Source organism: Glycine max, chromosome 10 (assembly GCF_000004515.6).
Source record: "Glycine max cultivar Williams 82 chromosome 10, Glycine_max_v4.0, whole genome shotgun sequence".
In the NCBI taxonomy this organism is placed as follows: Eukaryota; Viridiplantae; Streptophyta; class Magnoliopsida; order Fabales; family Fabaceae; genus Glycine; species Glycine max.
The window spans coordinates 38,982,916-38,989,664 of NC_038246.2; positions in this window are offsets into that span (position 1 = coordinate 38,982,916).

Below are 6,749 nucleotides of genomic sequence, written 5' to 3' on the forward strand. Positions count from 1 at the left end.
CCAATATAAATTCTGGCATAGGAGCAATTCCTGACCAAACTGTTGGCACGATAAGTTCGACGGTTATGAATCAGACAGGGGTAACATCTCCCATGACCAACATGACGTTGGCAAGTTCGACCACGTCAGCGTCTGCTTTTGCCCCATGGAATAACCCTAGTTTAGGGAATCCCAGTGGAAGTCCCTTTCGACCGCCTCAAAACCCTCTATATGGCATGCCTACATCTTTGATGGCAGGGTTGCAAAACTCTCAACCAAATATAGAGAATCTTAATATGTCCTCTCCATCAGGATCTGTAGCGGGTAATCAAGGTAGGGTAATTCCTCAACATTTAACCAATACATCCGTTTTGTCACTTAGACAACAAATGGATGAAAGTAACCATGATATGGTTAACATGTTAACACAACAAATAGGAACTGTTATTAACCCCTTAATTCAAAATACAAATGACAGTTACCAAATGTTAACAAATCAAATAAGTCGAATTGCTGACTTTTTCGGGGCACCACCCATACAACAACCACCAATTCGACAGATCCAAATACAGGCGCCTGTCCAAGAGATACAGGTGCCTAACAATCCCGGGATGCAAATGGCTCAAGCACCACAACCAGCGGCACGCATAGAGCCACCAGTCCAACAGGTCGAACCAAACCCTGGTATAGTATTGGTAAATAGAAACCAAAATGCTGATGAAGTAATAGGGAATATTCAACAAAACCGTTTCGATAGGCAGAATAACCTGGCCCAAATGGTCGAAACGATTTTGGTGCAGAATGGTTTGAACTTAGGCTTACACAGGCCTAATTTTGTGTCTCCATTATCTGAGTATGTGTTACAGACAGAATTACCAAGGGGTGTGAAAATCCCTAAGTTTACTAAGTTTGCAGGAGAGACAAATGAGTCAACTGTCGAACACATTGCTAGATATTTGGTCGAGGCAGGGGATTTGGCTAATAATGAAAATTTAAGGATGAAATTTTTCCCTAGTTCCTTGACTAAAAATGCTTTTACATGGTTTACAACCCTTCCGCCTCATTCCATTCATAATTGGAACCAATTGGAAAGGATTTTCCATGACCAATTTTATATGGGACAGTCTAAGATCAGCCTTAAAGAGTTAGCCAGCGTACGACGCAAGGCACCTGAATCAATTGATGATTATTTGAACAGATTCAGACTCTTAAAGGCAAGGTGTTTCACCCGAGTCCCTGAACATGAATTAGTCGAAATGGCTGCTGGTGGCCTAGACTATTCGATTAGAAAGAAATTAGATACCCAATATTTAAGGGATATGGCTCAATTGGCTGATAGAGTTCGACAACTCGAACGATTGAAGGACGAAAAGGCTAGAAATTCTAAATTCCATAAGAAGGAAAAGGTTGCATATGTCGAAACCAATGACAGTGACCAGGAGTTCGATATTATTTATGAAGATATCGAAGACAGTGAGGTTGATTTAGCAGAATTAAAACCTGGACCTCCTTATGTTTGTAAACTCCTTAGACCTTCCAATGGAAAAAACCCTGTTGAACCTAAAAATGATAAATTTGTGTCTAAAACTTATACATTTGACATAACTAAATGTGATGAAATATTTGATTTATTAGTCACAGAGGGCCAGATTGTTGTTCCTAAGGGCTTGAAAGTACCCCCAATCGAACAACAGAAGAAAAGGGGTTATTGTAAATTTCATAATTTCCTTGGCCATAAAACTTCACGTTGTGTTCTTTTCAGGGATTTGGTTCAAAAGGCTCTTGACGAAGGGAGGCTAAAATTTGGTGAGAAACCAAGGGTTGTTCAGGCAAATGCTGAAACATCCAAAGCTGCTGAAACTCTCTATGCGGAGCCCCAAGAAATAATGATGGTCGAAACAATGGAGGTGTCCCATGTGCAAGTTCAGGACGTATCTGAAGAGGATTACAACGAACAAATGAAGGTTGTGTATCCTCAGGCTGAGGAGGAGTTAATTGATTTCTTGAACAGATGCAAACTCGAAAACAAGATTGTGATGCTCTGCCCTCGCTGCAGTGCAGTATGTGATAAGGAGGCTACTGAGGGCCTCAAGAAATACCAAGTTGTTAACAAGGGGGCAAAGCAGAACCAACGTTTCGATAAAGGTAAAAGAGTTATGGTGCAGTCGAATACTAATCAGAAATCTGGTCGAAGGAATACTTTCGCTCCTCCTGGTTCAGTTCCGGTCGAAAAATGGATGCACCAGGGACTTATAAGGTTCAACAAAGGGATTATGGAAGTAGGTGGTTCGAGTGGAACGAAGCAAATTGGCCCACAGGAGGCCAATAGGTACTCTTATAGGAACAATTACAAAGGAAAGAATCCTATGACGAGGACCCAATGGCGCAGGTTCCAGCGTCAGAAGAAATTGGCCCAACAGAATCTACAAACGGGCCAGTATAAAGAAGTATCTAGGAGGCCGGTAAAGGAGAGACTCCTGCCTCCAGTGGATGAAGACAAGATGGAGGATGAGGATCTACTGGATTCTGAGCCAGATTTCGATGTCATCTGTGTGGTATCCATCTTGCCATCTGAATATGATGTCCAATCTGAAGTTACTGAGATCGAAAGTGAGTTCGATCATTTTGATATGGCTGACCCAAAGCCAGTATGTTACTATGTTATGAATAATGGCTGTGTGGAAGAGCAATTAGCTTATTTCGAAAAGCCAGATTTTCAGATGAAAAGTCATCTCAAACCTCTTTTCATCAGGGCAAAAGTTGAGAATGTTGGAATCAACAAAGTGCTCATTGATGGAGGAGCGGCTGTCAACTTAATGCCTCGATCTATGCTCTACAAGATCGGGAAACATGACACAGATCTATCTGCCCACAACATTGTGCTTTCGAATTATGAGGGTAAAACTGGCTATTCTTTGGGAGCCATTCAAGTAGATGTTGCTGTAGGCAGTGTAGTTCGACCAACTCTTTTCCTGGTGATACAGTCTAAGGCTAATTTTAACTTGCTATTAGGAAGGGAGTGGATTCATGGAGTTGGGGCTGTGCCATCTACCCTTCACCAGAAGCTCATTATCTGGAGGGAGGATGGGATTGTGGAAAATATAGAGGCGGATCAAAGCTTCTATAAGTCAGAGGTCGATAATGTTACTGCACAAACCTTTGACAAAAAGTTGGCTAACATAGCACCTTGTGGTGACAAGGAGGCTGTTGTCGAATCGAGTGACAATGTTGTCCACTCTGTCAAACTCCATCCTACCTATGGGTTTATATGGGAGAGGGAGGAAATTGATGCTGTTCCCTCTGAAGATGGAGTCATTCCACCAACTGGGTGGAATACATACGAAGATTAATATGACTGAGGCCACTGCATGGGCCAGAATTACGGCTTATATGGCCGAAAATAGACTAAATACGGCCTTTGAGGCTGAATCTCAACAAAATATGGCAGTTGAAGCCAAGATCGAAGATCATGAAAACAAAGAAACAAAGGATCGAAGACTGGATTGTATTTATGATGATGAGCCGCTGGGTTTTGAGAAAAATCCCATAAGTGAGGCGCCAAAGATGCAGGCTCAAGATCCTTTGGAAGAGGTTGATATTGGAGATGGCTCGATTAAAAGGCCAACTTATATCAGTGCCAATATCACCTCAAGTTTAAAAGAAAAGCTGGTGCCTCTTCTTAGAGAGTTTAAAGACTGTTTTGCTTGGGACTACCACGAAATGCCTGGGTTAAGCAGAGAAATGGTCGAAATGAAATTACCTATTAAGGAGGGAAAAAGACCAGTAAAACAACTACCAAGAAGATTCGCACCAGAAATCATGTCCAAGATTAAGGAAGAGATCGAAAGGCTGCTGAGGTGTAAATTCATCAGGGCTGCCAGGTATGTCGAATGGTTAGCAAATATAGTCCCTGTCATTAAAAAGAATGGAACTCTTAGAGTATGCATAGATTTTAGGGATTTAAATAATGCTACACCTAAAGATGAATATGCTATGCCAGTAGCGGAAATGTTGGTAGATTCGGCAGCTGGTTTCGAATTTTTGAGCATGTTAGATGGTTATTCTGGTTATAACCAAATATTTATTGCTGAAAATGATGTGTCGAAAACAGCATTTCGATGCCCTGGTGCTTTAGGCACTTATGAATGGGTGGTTATGCCCTTTGGGTTGAAAAATGCTGGGGCCACTTATCAAAGGGCCATGAATTCCATGTTTCATGATTTTATTGACACATTTATGCAAATTTATATTGATGATATAATCATCAAATCCTCCTCAGAAGATAGCCATTTGGATTATCTTAGGCAATCTTTCGAACGAATGAGGAAACATGGATTAAAAATGAATCCATTAAAGTGTGCTTTTTGTGTGCGTGCAGGAGATTTCCTGGGATTTGTGGTACATAAAAAGGGCATTGAGATAAATCAAAATAAGACAAAGGCTATTTTTGAGACGAAGCCTCCTTCGACCAAAAAACAGCTTCAGTCTTTGCTAGGAAAAATCAACTTCTTGAGGCGATTCATTTCGAATCTAAGTGGCAAAGCTCAAATTTTTTCGCCATTACTTCGACTCAAGAAAGATGAACCATTCAAATGGAATGAAGAGCATCAAAAGGCTTTCGATGAAATTAAAGAATATCTGATCAAGCCTCCTGCGTTAATGCCTCCTAGTCGAAACAAGACTATGAAGTTGTATATTGCTGCGTCTGACAAGACCATTGGTAGCATGTTGGCTCAGGAAGATGATGATGGCATAGAACATGCAATTTATTATCTTAGTCGTGTACTAAATGATGCAGAAACTAGATATACGGCCATAGAAAAACTTTGTCTTTGTCTGTATTTCTCTTGTGCAAAACTTAAGCAATATATAAAGCCTGTTGATGTTTATGTGTATTCTCATTATGATATTATTAAACACATGTTGTCAAAACCTATTTTACACAGTAGAATTGGAAAATGGGCTTTAGCCTTAACAGAATATTCTTTAACATACAAGCCTTTGAAATCTGTTAAGGGTCAAATTGTGGCTGATTTTATTGTAGATCACTCATTGATCGAAATGCCGCAAGACTATGTCGATACAGAGCCTTGGATTTTGTATTTCGATGGTTCGAAACACAAATATGGAACTGGAATTGGAGTTTTAATAATATCCCCCAATAAAGTTCCAACTAAATTCAAATATAAAATCAAAGGGCTTTGTTCTAATAATGAGGCTGAGTATGAGGCTCTAATTACAGGCCTTGAAATTTTAATTAGCCTGGGGGCAAGAAATGTTAACATAAGGGGTGATTCAGAATTAGTAGTGAAGCAATTAACACAAGAATACAAATGTGTTAATGAACACTTAGCAAAATATTTTGTTATGGCCAGTTCTCTTCTGAATCATTTCGATTACATTAACATTGAGCATATACCTCGACTAGAAAACCAAGAAGCAAATGATTTAGCCCAAATAGCTTCAGGGTACAAAATGTCGAAGGAAAAACTAACTCAGTTGATCGAAATAAAAGATAAACTGGTGTTACTAGAGCCATTAAGCACTAAATTGCCAATGCCAAAACTTGTGGGGGCAAGTACACCACAAAATAATAAAGATGAAAGTATGAATGATCTTCAGGAAAAAATTCAAATTTTGGCCATTGACAATATGTTAGATAATGATTGGAGAAAGTCCATTATTGAATATTTGGAAAATCCAATAGGCAATGTGGCTCGAAAGATCAAATATAGGGCTTTAAATTACGTGATTGTGGGGAATGATTTGTTCAAAAAGACTGCAGAAGGAGTGTTGCTAAAATGTCTAAGTGAATCAGAAGCATACTTGGCAGTTTCCCATGTTCACAGTGGGGCTTGTGGATCACATCAAGCAGGCCATAAAATGAAATGGCTTTTATTTCGACAAGGTTTGTATTGGCCTTCGATGTTAAAAGACTGTATAGAATTTGCTAAAGGCTGTCAAGAATGCCAAAAGCATGCAGGGATACAGCATGTACCTGCTAGTGAGTTACACTCCATAATCAAACCTTGGCCTTTCAGAGGATGGGCTTTGGACTTAATTGGTGAAATCAAGCCTGCCTCTTCTAAGAACCAGCGTTATATTATAGTTGGTATCGATTACTTTACAAAATGGATCGAAGCAGTCCCTTTGCCAAATGTTGATCAGGAAGCGGTAATTAGTTTCATTCAAAATTATATCATTTATAGGTTTGGTATTCCTGAAACAATTACCACTGATCAAGGTTCAGTTTTTACTGGACGAAAAATGAAAGAATTTGCCCAAAAAACTGGCTTTCGATTATTAACCTCAACACCATATTACGCGCAAGCAAATGGTCAGGTCGAAGCAGCCAATAAGATTGTAATTAACTTGATTAAAAAACACATTGCCCAAAAGCCAAGAAATTGGAATAAAACGTTAGATCAAGTTCTATGGGCATGTAGAAATTCTCCTAAGGAATCAACTAATACTACCCCATTTCGACTGACTTATGGGCACGATGCTGTACTTCCGGTCGAAATACATTTGCAATCAGCCAGAGTACAAAAACAAATGGACATTCCAATCGACCATTATTGGAAAATGATGTCAGATGAGTTAGTTGATTTAGACGAGGAGAGATTAAGAGCATTAGAAGTTTTGACTAAACAAAAAGAAAGAGTTGCTAAAGCTTATAATAAGAAAGTGAAGTCAAAAACTTTTAATGTTGGAGATTTAGTTTGGAAGGTTATCCTGCCCATGGATAGTAAGGATCGAGCCTTGGGCAA